Here is a 13,844-nt window from a genome sequence, read left to right on the forward strand (position 1 = left end):
TTCTACATAAAGTTTGCTCAGAAAAGGTGTACACTGTCCCTCTTCTTACTTCCTGGAATGTGTCAAAGAGTTTATGGAAGACTGGGAAGGGGAGCATTTCCATTGGAAAGAGTAAGAGTGCAGGCTGTAGGAGAAGGCACTCCAAGGAATGATGGCGGAGCAGGTTCCTAGTGGGAAGCCAAGCAAGGAGCACTCAAAGCTGCTAGATCTGTGTGCCAGTGATTACACTAGATGACAGGCATTGGTGCTGATACGGTTTTTAGAGGGCGGGGGCTGAAATTCGCATTTAGCGGGCTTTTCTATCATTTTCATGAGTAATGGACGTCCCTGCGCTGGTAAAATATATTTGGTCATATTGATGTTCGTCATCTGCAATGCAGTAGCTAAATATAGCTGATTATTCCGTGACTCCAAATGCATTGAAAGCAAATTTTACTCATTTACAAACACACTTACAGAGCACCAACCAAGACTGCCTTACCGCACTTTCAGAGTGCTTTTACACCATGAGACTGTAGAGTGATGTGGTGTTCACTGATGCTCAGCATGTAACCAAGGTAAACTGGATGCCTATTCATATCCCACTAAACCTATGTTATAGATACTGATTCAACAGGTCTCCTTTTTCATTTGCAAAGTATATAGGCAGCCATCACATATAAAAACTCATTATATGCAGGCAGCCGCTGTTCACTGTTTTAATAAAGGCCACCTGAAAAAGTGGGACTCAAACAGATAACGTATTTTTTTAATGGACCAAAATAAATAAAATGCATATTGCAGAATGTATGCGTTTATTATACCCTCTCATGCTGAAGGTGGCTAGCCTTCAAGTCCAGGTGGGTACCTTCCCTAACTGCACGACTAAGGAACTAATTCAGTCTTGAAAGCTAACCCAGTCCCCCAAATGAACAAATAGTTTAGACCAAAATGGGTTCTCTGACATGTGAAAGAGGATAAAGACCTTTCAACTGGATTGAGAAGCAGGTCTCGCTTCCAAATCCAAATTTTTGCAAAGAAGGCAAAGGCAAAACCTTCAGCTGAAGATCTCCCTCATGGATAGGGTCTGGTTCTGTTGTGGTTGCCTAAAAATTGGGGAACCAAAAGTGCAGAAAGGCAGAGGGTACAGTTGCCTGCAGACAAACATGGGTCCCATGGAACTCCCACAGGAAGATCTTGCTGCGTCTACTATCACTTTACTCAGCCTCTACAGCACACAGCCAAAACAGAAGTAGAGTATTAAAGAGAAAGCAAGCTGACACTTTAATAGGAAAATTCACTAAATTTAAAGACGTATCCCTCTTCCATTACATAAGAAAGAATACCATTCAGGCAACAGTTCCTTTATTTATTACAGCCGTGAAGCAGTATTTGATGTAGTTACTGAAAGATGACATTTTTTTTAAAGCTTGTCTTTTATATTTTTACCGCTAACAGCCACATGGATCTTTAGTATAGGTATTCTAAGTCAGGACAGGACGAAAACCTGGAATATGAACATTTTTCTTGACCTCCCTCATAAGATTAGGCCTCAGGGTAGCGCAGCTAACCAAGTAACAGTTTAAGAGTCAGATTCAAAAGATATCTGCACACCTGCATGACATGTAGGTCCCCAAATAAATGTAATTATTAATGCTATTCAATGTAAAATATTCGTACAATGTGATTTTGTACTCATGAATGGATTTCTTTCAAATGGAACATTGTAACAGCATAGTGGAAAAGTCGAAAAGTGAGTCTGTTGTGGTGATCCTATGAAATACATCGAAAAAGAAGCACTTCCCAAAGTGTAGGCAGGACCGGACTGGGAACTAAAAGCGGCCCTGGCAAAGTGCTCGGACGCCCCCTCCCCCCACGGGAGGGGGTTGTGGGTGCCGCCGAGCTCTTTGCCAGGGCCAGTTTTCGGCCGATTTTGTTACAGGGCTGATTTTGCACCTATGCTGTAAAAACGGTCCTGTAACAAAAATGGCCCCCAGGGGCCCAAACCGTCCCCCACCCGTGCGGCGCACCGGGGGATTGCCCGGTGCCCGCTACGGCCAGTCCGGCAGGTTGCCAAAATACAATGGAGTAAGGACAGAGTGAAAGGGTTTAAAGGTTAGTAATTAAGATGAAAGTTTAGGAGCAGGGGTAAAGGTCTGTGGTTAAGATGTATATGGTTAAAGATATAGGGCTTGGGATCTAAGATTAAAGGTACATAGGATAAGGGCATAAAGTTAACAGTTTAGGGTCATGGGTGTAGGTTTAAGAGGTGTGGAGTTAAGGTATGGGTACAGGGGCAAGGTGTAGAGTTTTAAAGGTACGCTTAAGCATAAAACGTGTACTAGTTGGGGAGTAAGGTTAAGCATTTGGATTATACAGTTTATAAAATGTAAGTTACAGGAGTAATGTGTTATGGGTTTCAGATATAAGGTTATGATTTGTTTAATGGTGAATGATACAAATGCCATAACTGGTACTTTTCTGGGCAACAATCTTTACTGAGTACAAACAAGGGAGCCAAGGAAGGTGAAAACCTATGCTGGCAGTAGGATGCTGAAATGCTTAAGCCCCTAATTTGGGTTTCCTTTTTAGGTCGAGCCTATATTAGCGCACATGCGCTGCAATAGGAAAACGACCTCTTGCAGCTGACCAGGACTTTCACAAGCTCGTGCTTGTGGCTGTTTTTCCTGCAATACTTTGATTGGTGTTTGCGTGCGTCTACCTTAAAAGACAGCACGCAAGTGGGTAAAGGCGGATGCATGTCCTGCCTTTCCCAGCAAATGTTACCACCCACGCCGTAGGGCTTTCGGTTAAGCGCAGAGCGGCATCTGCTTCCAATTATCGTAATTGGAAACAGATGTGCTGCTCGCTCTCTGGCGCACCACTCGTTCTCCTGGCCCACAGTTTAATCGTGGTAAGTTTATTGGTGTCAGGAACTTAGAATTCGATGTTTGACTCTCGGTATGATGCCATAGTTTGCAGGGTTCTAGTTATCTCACCTCAGAGTCATTTTTCCAATTAAATTGAGTGGTTTATTTATAATTCTGAAATATTAATTATCGTATCATATTTTTATTTATTTTGCACAAACACATTGCCTGATCTGCCTTAATCGTCACTGGGGCAAGTTTGTTGAAGGGGAGGAAGATACACTGCATAGTTTGAGAATTGAATCATGCCAGTTTCACGCTGACATCTGGATTGCTGTGTGAACAATAGTTTTATGGAATGTTCACAGAATTTGTATATGTAACCTAAAATCCACAATTTTAGCCATGGCAATGAAGGATGGCTCTGGCACAGAGTCGGTTCTGGGATATCTACATTTGTAAAACATATGATGTTTCTATGTTGTACTAAAAGACAGCAGGCAGTGGTCACTAGAATCCTCCACAGGTGGGCATTTTGAATAGTGTTAATAGGGACTGGACTGTTAATTACATTCACTCGTTAATGGTTTAAGTCAGTCTGCCCAATTTCTTTTTGTGTTCTCCTCCAATGATGTCACTTAAGAGTCAAACCAACAATTCTCTGAAGTGGCAAATAATTGTGTGCGACACCAGGACACATGTATGCTTTCCTTTCTCTTTTAGGGTGGGCTTTGCTTTAGACCTTTGTTAGCTGTGTTTTTTCGGTATAAGTAACCCATATACCTCAATGTAGAAATCAGGAGGCTTTTGTCTCTGGTGATTACTCATAGGCATCTCAGCTCGTCTGTCCTTTGTTCACATGCACTATTCCTTTGTGTGCCCCACAGTTTAGGGGTCATCCCATGCAGAACATGGTTAACACACTGCGGGATGCCCTTAGGCTGCAAACCACACTGTACCACAGACTAATCCCTTTACAGAATGGCCTTTGACTGTTGGGAAATGCTGCTGTTGATTATTGGAGGTGAGGTGTCGAGAGCGCGCTGAATGTCAATTGGCCCCGGAGGGGGGCAGGAAAATGCCGCCCCCTGGTGCTGATTGATTTACAATGCATGAAATTCCTGTTTGTAAACACTGGGTTCAGATCCAAGCCCTTGGCCTTATGAAGTCTAGGAAGAAGGATACACACAGATGCTTAAGACCGGTGTCTGCGTGTGTTTGTGGAGAGCCGGAGGGAAACCAGGTGAGGGCTGGGAGCAAGACCACTTGTAGTTTTATTTAGTAGGGCATGCCTGCCTTTCTGCTTTGTCGAGTCCGGCACAAACAGAAGCCCGGCGTTCTGCTGCTAGGCGCGCTTGTGGGAGGTGGGGCTAGGGTGGTGAGATCTGCACGCGTGCGTGTGTGCATGCACACTCACTTAGAGCATTTGGCCTGCTAGCACCACACCACACCAGGCCTTGAACGTTTCTATAGCCCGAGCAGAGAAATCGTAAATCGGGGCCGTGGACACACACAGAGTTGTGAGGTGGTGGCACGGGTCACGCTGTCTCCCCAGGATGCACAATTGTCCCCGAAGACGAATCTTAGGGCCCCTGGATACTTTGTAACATGTGTTTTTGTAGTGGTAATGTTCTAATTTAATTGCTAATCTCTCCAGAGCAGGGGGAGCCACTGCCTGCATCAGAGCCTTCCCTTTTGTTTGTTAGTTAGTTAATCCCCACTCGTTTTCTGCATTGGCAAGCGGTTATTTAGCTGTTTAATAAATGTAAGTTAATATTGAGTTTAAATGTGCTAGAGAGGTCTTACTGGCACATTGATTGCTTTTTTTCCCAATAAGCATTACCCTTTCTCTTTTTAAATTGTGTGTTTGTCTTGGACAGTGGTGCGGGCCCTACTCTGAAAATGACAATTGTTTACTGTGATTGAATTTCCATGGGTAGTGTCTTTGAGTTGTGTAGGTTTTGCATACTCGTTTTGCCTTGAAAGATTTTGCCTACAGACCACTTTAGGTGTCTGCACAGAACTATTTTCTGCACACAAAACACGCCTACACAACACATGCCTACATATAGATGCACATACAGAAGGGGCTTTTGGATAGCCCTTTGCAGCCACTGGCTGATGTAATTCTTCTGACTTTAGGGATTGGCTAACCGGGTTGTTCATCCCAGCTGACACCAGCCCACAGTATTTCACGTATGCAAACCTAAAAACAATTGTTATGTATACACTCACATTGTTTTTCCCTCTGGACTCTTATCACCCCATCCCCCACGACTGCTCCTTTTTACTCCCCACTACCGTTGTTCCAACACCAGCGACACGATGGGGGCATGGCAACTCCAAAGTGATACCAGGATTCTCACATTCCAACATAGTTTATTTCTTTTTTACTTTACTTTTCTAAAACTGCTGTCGGACATGTTGGAATAATAAAATAGCGGAAATTACATCTGGCCTGTCAGAACGCATGATGCACAATGTGGCAATCAGGGAATGCATACAAACTGTTCCATAATGGCCTCCAAGTGCTTGAATGAACGTGTGTTTACCTTTCCAATATGGCGAACGACCCTTTGAAAATGGTAATGTTAAAATAAAGAAGCATTGGCAAAGCCAGTAAGTCAGGTCTCACCTTTGAAATGCCAAGACCTATTGGCTCTACCAATGCTTGCTCCATTTCTATATCCAGTGGGCCGTTTCTGGCTGGTATGAACTGGGTCTTTTTATCTGTTGTAATTCTGGTGAAACAACTATTCCGGTTTTAGTGTAGGTAGCCCACTTTAATAACGCCCTTGATATTTTTGAAGGTTGGGCCCTTTTACAACATCCGTTAACAACCTCAGAGTCTGTGTTGGTGATTGACACTCCAATTTGCATGCGGTGTGCCGATATCTTAGAGTTGTTGTCGTATGGTAACATTTCTCGACCTCCCTGTTTGGCAGTTATGTATTTCCTCCATCCTCTGCATTTCTATAAACTGGCAAATAAATTACATAAATGGAAAAAAATAGTGTCAATCTAAGACCACTGATCATGATGGATTGTTTTTCAGAGCCATTTTATAATTTTAATTTGCGGTAACACTGGGCTGAAGTTTGTCTCTAAAAGCACCATTTTTTTGCAAGCTGTTTTGGTTTGGAAACTGTCCTCCTCAGGTAAGCCAGTTGGCTTAAACATCCGAACTTGACACATGAGAGAATGGTACAGCGTTGGTTTGACCAACTTTGGAGATGGCTTGGTAGATCAGGCACAGCAGTGGTTTGTTAATGCACCTTTAAAATATATGATTTTATACCTAGGTATTTAGACTGCGTAGGTCTCTGTGCTGCATTGCCCCTGCTATCAGTGAGTCACTCTGACGTGCAGGCCAGGACGGTGATGGAGCCCGAAAGGAGTCTGTCATTTTAGACTGTATGTGGCCAACCAAAGCATCACTTTCAATACTTTTGCAGCCCAACTCCCAAAACATTTCATCTTACCAGCTAGAAGATATTTTTCTCAAAACTAGTTTTAAGAAAGACAACAACATCCTGGACCCATCCCAATCCGGTTTCCGCAGCAACCACAGCACCGAAACCGCGCTCATCGCCGCCACAGATGACATCAGGACCCTGATAGACAACGGAGAAACAGCAGCCCTCATCCTCCTGGACCTGTCAGCCGTCTTCGACACGGTCTGCCACCGCACCCTACGCACATGCCTGCACGACGCGCAAATCCAACCTAAGGCAGACCCAAGACCTATTGGCCTTCAGAAGACTACTCAAGACCTGGCTGTTCGATCAGTAGCAACACACCATCACCCCCCCAGCGCCTTGAAACCCTCACGGCACGGGTATGTAGTGCGCTCTACAAGTGCCCTGATTGATTGATTGATTTTTTTATTTTAATAGAGTGTGTCTGTGTGTGCGTCTGTGTATATCTATCTATCTATCTATCTATATAGATATATATATGTATATCTATATATCTATATAGATATATATATATAGATATATATATATATATATATATATATATATATATATATATATATCTATATAGATATATAGATATAGATATTCCCCATTTATGAGTAGGGTCACTCTAAGTATGCAATTTTGAGGCCATGGTATTTTTCCTGCATAATTATGGGTATGCCAAAGAATACATCATCTGCCGCATGATTTCTAGATTTTAACATATTATGTTTCTAGCTGAAATGTTACTAAAAATGCAGCAACGTGTTGCTACCCAGTGGAAGTCCTCCTCCTGTAGGTTATTTGGTCATCTTTCAGAAGCTTATTGCTGTAATTGAGTGTTAAAGTTGTGCTAATAAGGGGAAACCTTTACTAAGACAGAGTTAACCAGTTTAAACAAGCATTGGCATAGCCATAGGTCTCGCCTGTGGGACCTTATAAGTGTTTAGCCATGCAACAGTTGATGTTGTTGCATCAAGGATATTGTGCTGCATAACTAAATACTTATAAGGTCCCAAAAGCGAGACCTATTGGCTAAGCCAATGCTTGCTGACTCTGTATTTACCAATCATGGTACGTGCAAACTGTATTTCGGCTCGTTCCTGGACCTTAAAGATGAGCAGCACTAGATAAGGTAACAATGAAAAAAAGATGTTATGGCCTTGGTGAGAGACAGCAGTCTCAGAAACTCCGAAAGAAGCACTTCTACAAATAACACTTCTAAATTATGAGTTCTAACAATTACATAATTCAAAAAAGGAACACTTCCCAAAATGTATGACTCAAAATACACTGAAGGAAGGGCAGTGTGAAAGGGGTTAAGAGTGTAGGGTAAAAGGGTTATTGGTACGGGGTAAAATGAATGAGTTTACAGTTGTAGGATGGGAGCGAGGGTATGACTATCGGGTTAAGGGACATCGGTTTTGGGATAAAGGATTAGAGGTTAAGGATTAGGGATATATAAATAAGTGTTAGGCACTAGGGTAAAGGCTTGGGAACTAGAGATAAGAGTTTGGGATCGAGGTTAAAAAAAAAAATCATAACTTTATTAGGACACTCTCCAGACACAAGGACCAAAAAGTAGATAGCATCAGTGGACATTTATACATTACAACATGTGCAGAAGCTGAGCATGAAAGCTATGATCAAGATTAACTGTGTCATATCTGCGTAGAGGTGAACTCTTCCCCTCCCTCTGCATTTGGGTCTGACATGGAGGAGTGAGATGTAGCGTCGTCATTGGTTTGGTGAGCGTCAACGTTCCGCTGGCGGTAGGACACTAAGGGGGCCCATAGGTCGTGCGGTCTGAAAGTAGGGGGCATCAGGCTCCAATATTCGCTTAAATGGGTTTAGCAATGGTCAGCATCGGCCAGCCATGCCTTGGGGGATGGATCCGGCTTGCGGCCCCAGTGGATTGCCACCCGGCGGCACGTAAGAATCAACAGCATTGCAGCTAATTGGCGGCTGGAGTCTGGGATCTCCTTGACGTACCCCAAGAGGCAAATCATGGGAGTTGATGTAATTATGTTCCGGGTGATGGACCTGTATGATACTGAAAACTTCTTGCCAGAAGGAAGCAATTCTGGGACAGGGTAGGTGTATAAAGGAGGCATTAGGGGTGGAGCATCTTACGCAGTTGGCGTCAGTCCCATTTTATAGAGAGTAGCGGGAGTGTGGTAAAATCTAAGCAAGTATTTAAAGTGTACTGGGCACAGCCGGTAGTTAGGAGATCGTTTTTTAGATTGATTACAGCAATATTGCCACTGTTCAGGTGTTGGATCATCGCCTAGATTGGTGGACTAGGCAAGGCGCGCCCGCTCAGTGTCATCCAGGGATGCCGCAATTGACAGTGCATAAAGCCTAGTAACTAGTTTGCGGGGGGAGGAGGCAGTGTGTATGTATTCTAACGCTGCACACGGGGGGGCTGGGGAAATAGTCATTGGCGGCCTTACAGGTGGCTCTGATTTGACACTATAATAGCTTGTCTAGTGGAGTTGCGCCAGCAGGGAGGGAGAGAAATTGCCCGTTGGGGTAGAGAGGGAACCAGGGTTAAGGGTATGGTGACTATGGTGAAGGGTATGGGGGATATGGGACATGGGATATAGAAAAAGGTTTTGGGCAGAGGTTAAGGAGCCAGGTTTAACCTCTGCGATTACATTTGTCTAAAGTCACAGTTAAAAATGAGTTTAATTTAAAGTGTGTCAAGAGCTACAGGGACTTTAATTCGACCAGGACATTAAAAAAGTGTTACTTTTTACAGAAAAACTGCACTTAATGAATTTCAATTGAACACACTTCAATTTTAAAGTGATACAATTAGAACTGTTAAACATCTACATTTATGAGGCGCAAGCATTTAACATGACCTTGAACCTCCAAGGTCCACTCTCAAACATATGGACACCAGCAACACCTATTGTGTGAATGAAGGGACAGTGCCGACCTCTGGGCATCAACGATACAAGCAACTCACCTTTTTAAATGAAAACCGTCTCACCACAGGTTCTGATGCAGATCCGCCACCCAGAAATGGACAGTCTGCCTACAGACAGGAAGTACATGCTAACACCCAATTTAGGACAGACCCAACCTACTCTGTGTAATCCTCTCTGCCACAAGACGCTGAACCTGCATATTCTAGCTTTCAACAGCATTGTTGTCCAAGCAAAGCAAGGTTGCAGGTCTGAGTTGTGGGGTTAAGAGTAAAATATAATGCTTCCTAGGCTGCATCTTCATGCATTTGTTAATAAGAAACCACCTGAATATAACTTCACCTGTAATTCAAGACTTTCCTTCTCAGATGGGACTTTTAGACAAGGTAGTCTCTCTCCAAATTGCAGGATTGCTTGAGACTTGCCCGTTAGATCACTCTGGTATTAACGTTCTCGGTATAGTGTGCGTCTTCCCCACCTCATGTGTTGTGCTTATGATTGATTTTTTTTAGGACCATATGCCTTGGGCCCTCCAGGAATCCACTGACCACCGGCATGAGCTTCACTCCCTGTCACAGTTCCACATGTCTATCTAAAGCTCAAGCGCACCCTCATCCTTTCGGGAGCACAACGTCCTCCTTGCTCCAAGTCTTTGGGTCTCAGACACTGATGGGCTTTGCTTTCTCGGATACCGACGTGTTATCAAACAGGTAACCACGTGTGACCTTAATACCACAGGTATCTTGGTTGTACACCGGTCATCAATATTGGCAAAGGAAAGGCGTGCAACCGAATTTAACCTTCAAAGACGGCACCGTCCCTGGTCCTGGCGCATTGTTTGGAACAATATTACTCTAGTTGAGCGCCACAATATTTAAACAGTGGTTTAGTCTCATTTAAATTTCATCTTAGCAACGAACATATTTTTAAGTGGTGTTGCCTGTCACCTCATTGCTTGACATATATTACCAAAATGTGTTCTGTCCAAACATATATGCTTGCACATCCATAAGTTTTGTTTTTCATTGCCGGATAGACAGTCATGATATGGCGTAATGGGAAGAATATTTAATGAACTACATTTCTGCTACCAAGGAGGGAGAAGAGAATTTTTCCCTTGTCAAGAAAAATAATATCCTTTTTGCATTCTCTACATCCCACTGGATTACAGTTCTAAAACGTGAAGGAAAAAAATTACCTAGGACTGTGAAGGAAATTGATGTGTTTAAAAATGCAATTGATGATCTTGATGCCTATTCCTCCCCTAAGATATGCGCTGCAAATAAGAGATACAATTTCTTTCAGAGGAAACAAGGTGTTTCCATATCTATTGACAGATACAATTTCTTTCAGAGGAAATAAGGTGTTTCCATACCTATTGAGGATTATGTGGTGGCCCTTAAAAAGCTTGCTATCACATGTCAATTTGGTAATCTTAATGACTATTTTATCCGAGACCAAACTGATATACATTTCAGCAAATTGAGCATGTAAGAAAACCTATGAATTAATGGTGATTCGTCTTTGAAAGACATTGCTGCTTTAGTCAAAAAAGCGGAGTTGTCTATGAGGTGTGCTAACGCTGCCGTAGGAAATAAGAATACTGTGTACAAGGTTTGTCAAGATGGGTAATGGAATAAAAAAAAAAGAAGTGTGAATGTCATTAGAACTAAGGAGGTTGAGACGAAGTTAACTATTTCCTCCAAACATAAATGACCAGACCTAAGGAAAAACGTGCAGTCTATTACAGATATTGTAGCAAGGACTATCTAGACTATGACAAATAGAATTCCCAGACACAAGAGCGGTGTTCACATCATGGCATTACTGCCCATTATGTTAGATGGGAAAAACGTGCTTCCTCCAGTGTCAATTGTGCTATTGAGCAGACTGATTGCGAGTCATCAGGCGATCATATGAATACGGAATGTAAATGTAAATGTAAATGGAAAATCATGTGTCTAGCATGAGGATTAGGGAGGGTGTTTTGGGTCCGAGTTTTAATTTGAAAAAAAAACCAGTGTGTTAAATGACTACTGGGGGAATAACTTTGTGCACTGTATCCGATAAGGGTTCAACATACACAACAGATGTCAGAAATGTGTGGAATTAAATGTTTGCCACCACAATAGGTAATGTACTGGAAAAAGCAGACATTAATCCAGACAGTTTAACGGGGAAGCAAACCAGTGTGGGCTTACAGAACATTACCATTTGAAATCAAGTGTAGAAAAGCTACCGCGAAGCAGTACGTTGCAGAGAAAGGACCTTCTGTTCTGTGATGGATCAATCAACATGATCGTTAGGCCTCACCCTAGACCACAATAATTTAAAGAAATGCTTTTAATAGACAGAATAAATTATTTCATTCAAGCTAGAAAGAGCATTTCTCAACTGTTTTTGGAATAGAACTAGGGAAACTAAATGATTCACCTACAAGATTGTGTTGAAAAATGTGCTGCACCAGTATTCCACAAGGTTAGAAATATTCCATTGTGACTCAGGACGGACGTTTAGCTGAACTGGAAAAGTTAGCGAGTTTGGGGATCACTGTGAATGTGTACTGGTTGGCTCCATTGGTCGATCCTTGATGTGCCACTTGGAAGGTAGGATTGATTGTGCATTGATATGAAAGATCTCAATAATATCTTAATTAACAATTTCCCATTGTCCCACGTTTGTGAACTTTTAGAAATGACTACAGGAATTGATTTGTTTTGTGGATTGAGCTAGCCTCAGTATACCACCAGGTGTCCTTGTACTGGGATATAAAAGTGGGAAGACTTTTACTAATACCTTTCGGATGTTATCTACTTGCGAGTCGGCTGTTTAGCCTGGCCTTGGCTGGTTGTGGCATTCCAGAGATTGATGTATTATTTATTTAGAAACTGCAATGGTGTCACATATTTACAAGATGATATCTTGGGGATTGCGAAGAACAAAAATGTAATAAAATCAAGATCAAGCAGGTTGCTGTTCCTAATGTAGAGTAGTGAAATGTTCAAAGGGGACAGTCAACCAGACAGTTTCTTGTTGACTTCACACATCCCTAGGGATGTCATGCTTCATCATCGGGCGGGTGCTCCTCGTCCGGCCGGCGCTGCAATGCCCTATTGGTCCCCCAATAGGACCAATAGGGTCCTATTGGGGGACCCTATTGGTCCCCCAATAGGGTCCCCCATTGGGGACTGTAGCAGAGATTTTCTGATTTTGTTGCCGTCAGATGAGTGCGACGGTGTTCAATGTGGAGCGCAGAGTGTAATGTGGCGATTGTGGTTTAAAACTGGCTAGGAGATGTCATATACACCTTTATTCTGTAGACACCCCTGTCAGATTAAAACACAAGTGTTAGTGCCACTTGCAGGGTCAATAAGGTAGCCAAGTGGTGTAGTGAAGTTGAGTGCGGATCGACATGTTTTGTGCCTCTATGGTCTATATAAGATCCCCAGTGCTTTTTCAGGACCAAAAGCAAGGGTGAATTAACTACCCCACACTAATTGACACACTAGGTACCCCACATTTTAAAGTATGGATGGTACCTGTGTGTGGTGGTATAAAGGATCTTTCCACCAGAGAATTGGTCTGCAATGCCCTAACAGTGCACAGTACAGGGTGTTCGCAAGGGCCTCTTCTCTGGTACACCTACCCTGTCTCTCTGCTCGCTTGGGTCAAGAGTACCACCTATACCTTAAAATGTGAGGGACCTAGTGTGTCGATAGCGATTTCCTCCTGAGGCGAAAAGCCGGGAGTAGGCCTGTTTGTTTGTTGTGCTTTTAATAATTTGAGTGTCACTTACTTTGTGCTTTTAAACGCTCACTCCCCATTTGACCAGGGCGCATTCACGCCTTAAAATCACCGCGCAGCGGAGTTCCTCGCTGCCACAGGACTTGGAAATTGCTGCCATCGGCGACGCCCACCAGGGCCACGCCCCTCGCTCGAGAGGCCACGCCCCCCTACCGTCACTATATCTGGCACTGATTACAAGCGTCCAGACAGTAGCGATTTCCTCCTGAGGCGAAAAGCCGGGAGTAGGCCTGTCTGTTTGTTGTGCTTTTAATAATTTGAGTGTCACTTACTTTGTGCTTTTAAACGCTCACTCCCCATTTGACCAGGGCGCATTCACGCCTTAAAATCACCGCGCAGCGGAGTTCCTCGCTGCCGCGGGACTTGGAAATTGCCGCCATCGGCGACGCCCACCAGGGCCACGCCCCTCGCTCGAGAGGCCACGCCCTCTACCGTCACTATATCTGGCGCTGATTACAAGCGTCCAGACGATAGCGATTTCCTCCTGAGGCGAAAAGCCGGGAGTAGGCCTGTCTGTTTGTTGTGCTTTTAATAATTTGAGTGTCACTTACTTTGTGCTTTTAAACGCTCACTCCCCATTTGACCAGGGCGCATTCACGCCTTAAAATCACCGCGCAGCGGAGTTCCTCGCTGCCGCGGGACTTGGAAATTGCCGCCATCGGCGACGCCCACCAGGGCCACGCCCCTCGCTCGAAAGGCCACGCCCCCTACCGTCACTATATCTGGCGCTGATTACAAGCGTCCAGACGATAGCGATTTCCTCCTAAGCCGAAAAGCCGGGAGTAGGCCTGTCTGTT

The 13,844-nt window shown here is 43.7% G+C and overlaps 1 protein-coding gene across 1 annotated transcript in view; it reads right to left on the bottom strand.

Annotated features, from left to right (window-relative positions):
* Window positions 1-13,844, bottom strand: part of RIMS2 (regulating synaptic membrane exocytosis 2) — a 1,857,427-nt gene that overhangs the window by 1,517,371 nt on the left and 326,212 nt on the right. The gene's annotated exons all lie outside the window — the stretch shown is intronic.

The sequence above is a fragment of the Lissotriton helveticus genome, chromosome 4_1, assembly GCF_964261635.1.
Source record: "Lissotriton helveticus chromosome 4_1, aLisHel1.1, whole genome shotgun sequence".
NCBI classification, from domain to species: Eukaryota; Metazoa; Chordata; class Amphibia; order Caudata; family Salamandridae; genus Lissotriton; species Lissotriton helveticus.